Genomic DNA, 9,055 nt, shown 5'->3' with positions numbered 1-9,055 from the left:
AGGGGGCGTATGGGAAGGCGGTTTGAACGATGGCTATTTTGACCAATGAACTCGCAGATGCTGCGCCAGGGGGCGGGACTTGGCGTTCGTCGTAGCCACTCAGGACCGAGGGGCGGACGCGGGGTTGGTCTTCGTGCGGTGGGGCTCGCTCGCGCGGCAGCGGCAGCGGAGGCCTCTTAGTTCTGCGGCACGTGACGGTCGGGCCGCCTCCGCCGCTGTCTCCACTGCAGCGCGGGGCCGGGTGTGCGGGTGGGAGAAGGTGCGGGAGCCGCCAGTGGTCCCCGGGAGGCTCGAGGTGAGACGGGGAGCGTGTGCGGGAGCCTCAAGCCTGCGACGAGCCTTGGGGGCCTGGGAGAGCGGCGCCGCGGCGGAGGGGTCGGGCGTGGCCGAAGTCTCGACGGCCGAGGGGTCGGGCGGGCGTTCGACCGGCGCAGGCCTTGGCGGACGCCCAGGGCAGCGAGGGGAGCGGCCCAGGGTGGGAGGCAGGCCTGAGAAGCGCGCCTAGGTCGGGAGGCGTGGCAGGTGACCCGGGGCTTCCCTTGACCTCCGAGAAAGCTAACAACTTTCTATGGCTTCGCTTCTAGAGTTTTCTTAGGCCCGGTCCTGGCCCACCTGGAGGTGGACTGAGTAATCCGGTCCAGGTGTGGAACTAGAATCGGGCCTAGTCGGTCCCGAGTAGTAGGGAAAGGTGAAGTAGACGGAGAGAGAGGAGCGTTACAGTTCCAGGATTAGAAAATAAGATGCCCAAAGCGAAGACTGGACCGTAGCACTCCGACGAGGGAGAAGAATGTACTAGAACGTGTAGCGCTTGAGAAACTTGAGGCTTAACTATTACAGCCCCTGCTTATTCGGTGGGGCATAGTAATCCAGTGTGGGTATTCACTGGACCATAAAAGCAGGAAGACCAATCGAAAGTTCAGCTAGCCAGCGGAAGAAACTGAGGCCTGGAAGTTTGAAATAACTGGCCCAAGGTCATGCGGGGAGTTTTAATGGTCACGTTGGGATTGTAACTTGAGGACTAGACAGTTTTGGATTCTTAGTTAAGGTAAAAGACCCGATCCAAGCACTTTTTTGGGGGGATGGGAATTGGGGAAATTTTCTACATGAGTGCTCATTCCCCAGCAGTAGATAGAATGCCTCATGGCCTTGTATTAAATTAAGAGGTGTGGAAATGGGAAGGTGTGGAAATTGCAGTGGCTTCTTTTGTAGTCTGAATGCCTTGGTCCATTACACTGACACTAATTTTTGAGTTAAGACACATTCATGGCACCTTATGTATTAACCGCTGCTCCTGGCACCAGAGATTGATTGTGAAGTTAAACTGAGCTGAATATTAAAAGCTTGAGGACAAAGGTGAGCTCCAGTTTCTTTACCCTGAGGAAAGGAAGATAATGCTTTTTTTTAAAAAAACATAATTTGCCCTTTTTTGTTTACTTTTTTTAAATGGGGGCAATTGGGTGATCTTAAAAATCTTTATATTTTCCTGTAATGTTTGGAAGGGCATAAACAGAATCAATTCCCGTGTTGTATTTGTGCTTTAATTAAACTTATGGACCAGGCAGAGTGTACAGGTGAGCCAGGCCCCAAGGAACTGTGTATTGTCGTGAACCGTCCACAATAGAAGTTTACTGATCTGCCTGAAAATGGGTGTCAGCATCCTTTCTCCACCTTGTTATCTTAACTCAACAGTGCAATTAGCTCCTTATCTTTGAAGGGACACAAGGCACGTGCATATTGACAGACAGTCACACTGTTGCATCCTTGTCCTGCAGAGGTCTCTTGCCCTGCAAAAGAGCTTTAAGGGAGTAGAGAAGCAGTTGGTAAGCGCAGCTGTAGAATTCTGTGTCCAGCATGGTAACTTTGGTTCCTGCATCTTTAAAATGGGAATGAGTCTCCTCCTTGCCTCACTTTTGAGGGGGCAGACAATATCAAACTGCTTTGGAGAGTGTAAGGAACTGGGCAGATAGAATTGGCAGCTCATAGACAGTCCTAAGAAGTGAAGTGCCAAAGATCATTGTAGTCTGTATAGCTTACTGAAAAACTCATTAGGAAAGTGCTTGCTTGTTAAATGCTTTGTTGTGGCTACAAGTGCTAAGTGAGAAACCTTTTTAGGTTTATTTATTTTTATTTTATATGTATGTGTTTTGCCTGCATGTATGTCTGTGTATCATGTATGTGCCTGGTACCTGAGGACAGAAGAGGGCACTGGATCCCTTGGAACTGGAGTTACAGATGGTTTTGAGTTGTCTTGTTGGTTCTGGGGATCAAACCTGGTCCTCTGGAAAAGCAACCAGTGCTCTTAACCACTGAGCCATGTCTCCAGCCCAGAGGCAGCTTCTTTTTTTTTTTTTTTTTTTTTTAAGGGACTCTAGAGAATTTTTATATTGGGGTATTCAAGTCTTCAAAAAAAAAAAAAAGTCTCTTTCAGAGTTATTGTTGGCCAGGCGTGGTGGCACACACCTTTAATCCCAGCACTCGGGAGGCAGAGGCAGGCGAATCTCTGAGTTTGAGGCCAGCCTGGTTACAAAGCGAGTTCCAGGAAAGGCACAAAGCTGCACAGAGAAACCCTGTCTCAAAAAAAACAAAACAAAAAAACAAACAAAAAGAGTTACTGTTGAACAAATATCTTATGTTTATGTCAGTATGAGCCTATCATAGGTGTCCATGAGGCCAGAAGGGGACATCATATTCTCTGGAGCTGGAATTATAGACAGTTATGAGCTGCTCAACAGGAAACTGAACTCAAACCACTGAGCCATCTCTCCATCCTGGGTATTCACATCTTAAAGTGAATTAATAGGGGGATAAGTTACTAAACAATCACTTGTATGTCCTTTGCACACATAGCCTGCACATACATTCACATCAGTAGTATGCCAGAATGAGTGCATAGCTTACATGGAAATCCCATTTAAAAATTTTGTGTGCCATTTCAAAAATTAATATTTATTTTAGAATAAGAACATTAGATCATTTTACTATTCCTGTAATTTTCATAAATGAAAGAAATTAGATTTGAACTTTCTTTTGATTTTTTTGAAACAGTGTCATACTGACTGGCCTGGAATATAGACCAAAGTGGCCTTGAACTCGAGATCATTCTGCTTCTGCCTCTGAGCCCTGGAGTTACAGGTCTGTAACACCATTCCCTGCTTGAATTTGTTTTTAAATTCTGATAAGTAAAGTCTTTGGGGGCTGGAGAGATGATGGCACAGTGGTTAGCAGCACTGACTGCCCTTACAGAGGACCTGACTTAAGTTCCTAACACCTCCTTGATGGCTAACAACCATGTGTAATTCCAGTTCCTTCTAGCCTTTTTGGCACCAGGCACATACATGATATATAGATGTACATACAGGCAAACATTCAAACATAGGAAATAAAAAATAGTTTTTTAAAAGTACGGGCATTGGTCAGTAGTTGTAGTTTAAAGGTTATAGAATAGAGGGAGGAGGACTGGATGTAGATGAGCTGACCAAGACCGCACAGAAGCTTGAGAAACAGTTTTCCCTGACAGGACAAATTACCCTTCCCAGCACTGAACTGTCTTCAATAAGGAATTGAAGTTTCAGAATTGGGAGTCTGAAGGTGAGGGCAGGGAATGCAGAGCCTCAGCACTGCAAACAAAATCGGAAGTTTCCTCCTCTAGGATTTAAGATAGTTCGCCATTCTAAAAGTTAAGTGGGTTACGGTGAAATGTGAGTGCATTAGGTAGGTGGTCTTGAAGATCCCTTTGGCCCTGAAACTAGGCCCTGTTTCTTTGTCTTTGCTAAGTGGGGAAGCATGCCAGAGTCTTAGTGTTGTAAATAATGGATTTTCTTGGCCTTGTGTTTATATGTCCATGCTTTTTGTTTTATTGCAGGTCATTGGATTACTGGGGAGGAAATCTAGGGCTTTCACATGCTAGACAAAGGCTCCACCATTGATAACAAACATACTCTAAACTTTTTGTGGGTCTTTGCAAGGATGTATACACATTCATACAGGTGGCCATGCATGTATGTTCACTGAGGCCAGAAGGCCACCTTGCTTTTTTTTTTTGGTTTTCTGAGACAGGGTTTCTCTGTGTAGCTTTGCGCCTTTCCTGGATCTCACACTGTAGGCCAGGCTGGCCTTGAACTCACAAAGATCTGCCTGCCTCTGCCTCCCAGTGCTGGGATTAAAGGTGTGCGCCACCACCGACCCGGCCTCCACCTTGTTTTTTAAGATAGGGTCTGTCATTGGCCTAAGGTTTGCTGTTAAACTAAGGCCAAGTGGTTATTGATTCCTAGGAACCTGTCTCTTTCCCAGCCCTTCAAAACCTTCTAAATTCAGCAAGACTAAACTTCGTTAAGCTCACATTTCTTCTTTTTAAGTTTAATATATTGGGGCTGGAGAGATGATTCAGTACTCTTGTAGAGAACCTGGGTTCTGTACCCAGCACCCATACAGTAGCTTATAGCCATCATTTTCAGGGACTCAGACATCACTTTCTGACTTGCACGGGCTCTGAGCATGCACATTGTGCACATACATGCATGCAGATACACATAAAAAATAAAATATGTTTTACTGTTGTGCGTAGGTATGCATGGTGTGCTTGGTGTGGGTGCACACGCCACATATGCATGTGTTTAGGTCAAGAACATAGTTTGGAGCTGTGCGGTGGTGGTACACACCTTTAATCCCAGAACTGGGGAGGCAGAGGCAAGTGGATCTCAGTGAGTTCAAGGCCAGCCTCTACAAGGTGAGATCCAGGACAGCCAGGACTGTTACTCTGCTTCGGGGGAAAAAAAGAATATAGTTTGCAGGAGTTTAATTCTGTCCATTGTGTGGGTTCCAGGGAATGAACTTAGATTGTCAGTCTTGGCAGTGAGTGCCTTTATCCACTGAGTTATCTTGCCAGCTTATCTTTTTCTTTTAGCCAGTCTTGCTGTGAATCCCTGGATAGCCTGGAACTTGCTGGCTTTGAGCTTGTGATGGTCTTAAAGCCACTGCCTCTCAAGTACAAAGCCATCTTCAATGATTTTGTAATATATTAAAAAAGAATCTAAAGTCTTGAGGTAATTTTAGACTTAAAAGAACTGGCAGAAATAAACCAGATATGATGGTGCATACATTTAATCCTAGCCTCTGGAGGTGGAGGCAGGGAGATCATTAAGTTTGAGGCTGGCTTAGATTACATAGTGAAGATTCTATCTCAGAAAAACCAAGGACTAGTCATGAAGCTCAGCAGTAGAATGCTGAATGCCAGGCTAACATGCAGAAGCCCTAGCACTTCAAAAGTGGCAAAAATATACAGAGCAATCTCTTATACCCAGCAGCCGCTGAGCATCCTTTTACAGACAGGTAACTAAGTGTAAGACCCAGACCAGGCCTTTTACATGGGCGTGCTTAGAGTATATTCAGACTACATGTGTAGTTCCTAGTTCTAAGAAGAATTTATTTTTGGAATTTTTTTTCCTTTGGCCGTGGCTTTTTTTTTTAAACATTAGGGGAGGGGCCGGGCAGTGGTGGAGCACGCCTTTAATCCCAGCACTTAGGAGGCAGAGGCAGGCGGATCTCTGTGAGTTTGAGGCCAGCCTGGTCTACAAAGTGAGTTCCAGGAAAGGCACAAAGCTACACAGAGAAACCCTGTCTCGAAAAACCAAAAAAAAAAAAAAAAAAAATTGGGGGAGGGAGCATGGGGGAATGTGTGGAAGTATGAGGGCGACTTGCAGGAGCCAGTTCTCAAAGTCATGTAGATTCTTGGGATCTTCACCCACTGAGCTATATTTTGCCAGGCTTTGTTTTATTTTTTTTGAGAGAGAGCCTGCATGTCCCTGGTTGGCCTTTTCATTCTGTAACTGCTCATCCTTCTTGCTTAGTCACCTAAGTGCTACTACAGGTATGCTCCTCCAGCAACCCGTTTAAGTGTGTCAAGTGCTCTGCTAGGCACCAGATGCTTCTTCTTGGTCCCCACAGAATTTGTCTGGTGTCCAGTTAAGTGACTACTGGGAAATAGTCTTGGACTTGACCAGCTCTTTTAAAGTTCTGGATCATAAATCGTGTCATGTGTATACGTTAGTCGTTCTCTTTCCACCATTGGTTTTATTATTTGCCTTAAAGGCTAAGCCATTTTTGAGAGAAGCTTTCCTTGCAGTAAGCTCAGATGTTAAGATTTTTCATGTCTGTAGCTTTGATTTCTAATCATTTGTCTCTTCTGAAGGTCTATGGCACTCACTAGTGATTTGTAATTTCACAAGACAAAGATTTGGGCTGCATAACAGGCCCAGGTCTGGATTTGCTACTCAACACTACCAAAGGGGAAAGGAAAAGTGGGAAATAGATTTTATAAGGACATATACTGAGACAGTTGTGTTTGTATTTGTAACTGGTAGCCATGCAGCCTTGCATTTTCAATCTAGCTCAAAGGGGCTCCGTGGCAACAAACTTAATGACAAAATCCTGTGTGCTTGCGTAAGATTGTTAGGGGAAGCCTAAAGAAGATTAGAAGACAGGGCTGAGGTAGTAGTAGCTCATTGATAGAGCATGTGGCTAGTGTCTGCAAGCCACCGGGTTCAAGCACTAATATAGGAAGAAACAGTAAATGAAGAACTTCAAGAAAACCAGAAAGTGATGTATCTTGTAAGCAGAAAATAAAATTATGTTGGAAGCTGGAAAAAATGGAATATATAGGAATATATAGGAATGTCAGAAGCTTTACCTTAGAAATAGAAAAGAATTGTAGGAAATGTGTTTCTGTATAGGAGTTATATAATCTCTGCATTGACTTCCCTGAACCTTGCCCTTCCAGGGAGCTCTCTGCTGACTGTTTTCCACGTTGGTTGCAAAACCTAGATTTGTAGCATGCCAGGCAAGTACTCTACCATCGAGCTCTAATCTGTCCCCTGCTGCTTGATTTTTTTTTTTTTTCCTTAATGAAAAAAACTTCATTGCCTGGATGGTTTGGTGGGTAAAGAGGCTTAATGCTGAGTCTGATATCCTGAGTCCAATTCCCAAGTCTCACATGGTGGAAAGTGGGAAAGAGAACAGACCCTAGGAAGTTGAAAGTAATTCTGAACTCCACCCACAATAAATAGATTAAAAACAAAGCCTTATTTCTTGCTTTTTTTCTTTTGAGACAGGGTCTCTAAATAACTCTGACTGTATTGGAACTCACTGTGTAGACCGAGCTGGCTTTGAACTCACAGCCTGCTTCTGCCTTAGGAGACTGTAGATGTAAATAGAAAAAATTTGGAGTGAACCAAAAAAAAAAAAAAAAAAGAATCATTGTAGACATTAAGATATATGAATAAGGTGGTGGCGGCACACGCCTTTAGTCGCAACGCTGTGACTGGGGTGGGGGGTGGGAGGGCAGAGCCAGGCTGATTTCTATGAGTTTGAGGCCAGCCTGGTCTATAGAGATCCAGGACAGGAACTACACAGAGAAAACCTTCTTGAAGGAAAAAAAAAAGATATATGAATGATAGCCAGGAATGGTAGCTTGTTAGTCTTGTGTAGTCATTAAAAGACTGCTCAAGCACAAAGAAGACACAGGTGTTGCTCAAGTTCTTTAGGCATCTCATAGCTGTCACGGTTTCTTAGATTTCAGTTTTTCAAACATTTGTTTATTGGTAGCTTTACTTTTTGGGGGCGGGGCGGGGGGGGGGCGACCGAGGAGGTATTTTGTGGACTATGCTGCTTGGGATTTGCCTGTCCCTTCCTTATCTGACTGCAGACATGGGTTTTAGGGGAAGATCAAGGGTTCTGCTACCCCCTTTGTCACATGGTATCAAGGTTGTATGTTGTCAAATGGCCCATCACTGATCTAAATTGGCTGAGGTAGTCTGCCAGCTTTCTACACTAAACTCCCTCTTCTCCTTTCTGTTCCTGTGCCTGAAGGTAAGGATTGCTCACAATGCATGAAGGGGCAGTGTCAGTGAATTCTAGATTCCATGCAGGGACTTTGTACGAGTGTATAATTTAGTATTCTAATTTTGTTGCTCAAACTATTCATCTTTGACCCTTCAGCTTGTTTAGTAAACTATTCCTCTGATGTCCTTTTGTGATTGTTTCATTGATCACTTACTCTCTGGCACTAGATATTTAGATTTCTTCCCCACCCTCCCCACTCGGGAACTGCTCTGCGTCACTTCAAAGTTTCCTGAGTGCCAGGATTCTAGGCATGTGCCACCACATCTAGCTTCCACGCTTGTCTTGCAGGTTATCCAGTTCTCTTAGAATTAACTGTTTCAGCCGGGCGGTGGTGGCGCACGCCTTTAATCCCAGCACTTGGGAGGCAGAGCCAGGTGGGTCTCTGTGAGTTCGAGGCCAGCCTGGTCTACAAAGCGAGTTCCAGGAAAGGCGCAAAGCTACACAGAGAAACCCTGTCTGAAAAAAACAAAAAAACAAACAAAAAAAAAGAATTAGCTGTTTCAAAGAGTGTTCTTTCCTTTTATGAGAAACTAAGAACTTATATTTGGTCCATTGATGGTTAGAGTAATGTAGTGTCTTTCATTTCTTTGGGCCTTCTGGTTGACAGCAAGGCAGTATGTATGCATTCCAACTGGTGTATATATGCAAATACATGCAAACATTTTTATGTAACTGTATTAAGCTAAACATTCATACAGATGTCTCTAATTCTGTTTGCATTGCCATATAAATTCTTCCAGCCTCTATTTGCTTATCTGTAAATTTTTATTCCAACAGAAAAACTGGCTCCCATCTACCATCTACTTAATTGTTCAGTTACTATTGACATACCTTGCCATATCAGAATCATTGACCCATCTGCCATGGGAAACAGCTCTCAAAGCTAGTGTGGTACTTTGTTTTGGTTTGGTTTTTATTTTTGTTGTTTTTTGAGACAGGGTATTTATTTATTTATTTAGGTTTTTCGAGACAGGGTTTCTCTGTGTAGCTTTGCGCCTTTCCTGGAACTCACTTGGTAGCCCAGGCTGGCCTCGAACTCAGAGATCCACCTGCCTCTGCCTCCCGAGTGCTGGGATTACAGGCGTGCACCACCACCGCCCGGTGAGATGTGCAGTCCTGGATGTTCTAGAACTCACTCTGTAGACCAGGCTGGCCTCAA

General features: G+C 44.4%; 1 protein-coding gene across 4 annotated transcripts in view; it reads left to right on the top strand.

Moving 5' to 3' along the window:
* The first annotated feature begins 102 nt into the window (after nt 1-102).
* Canx (calnexin) overlaps nt 103-9,055 on the top strand; it is a 29,803-nt gene continuing 20,850 nt past the window's right edge. Inside the window, exons 1-2 of one of the 4 annotated variants that reach the window (XM_076578266.1) lie at nt 411-1,353; nt 3,046-3,132. The gene's annotated coding sequence lies outside the window, so the exon portion shown is untranslated. Of the gene's footprint in view, nt 296-410; nt 1,354-3,045; nt 3,133-6,780; nt 6,836-9,055 lie in introns of those variants that run through there. The other 3 variants (XM_006987088.4, XM_076578265.1, XM_076578267.1) reach the window with 3 other exon arrangements.

Source organism: Peromyscus maniculatus, chromosome 8 (assembly GCF_049852395.1).
Source record: "Peromyscus maniculatus bairdii isolate BWxNUB_F1_BW_parent chromosome 8, HU_Pman_BW_mat_3.1, whole genome shotgun sequence".
Lineage (NCBI taxonomy): Eukaryota > Metazoa > Chordata > Mammalia > Rodentia > Cricetidae > Peromyscus > Peromyscus maniculatus.
Note: the sequence above shows the minus strand (reverse complement) of the source record. Positions and strands in the feature narration are given on the sequence as shown.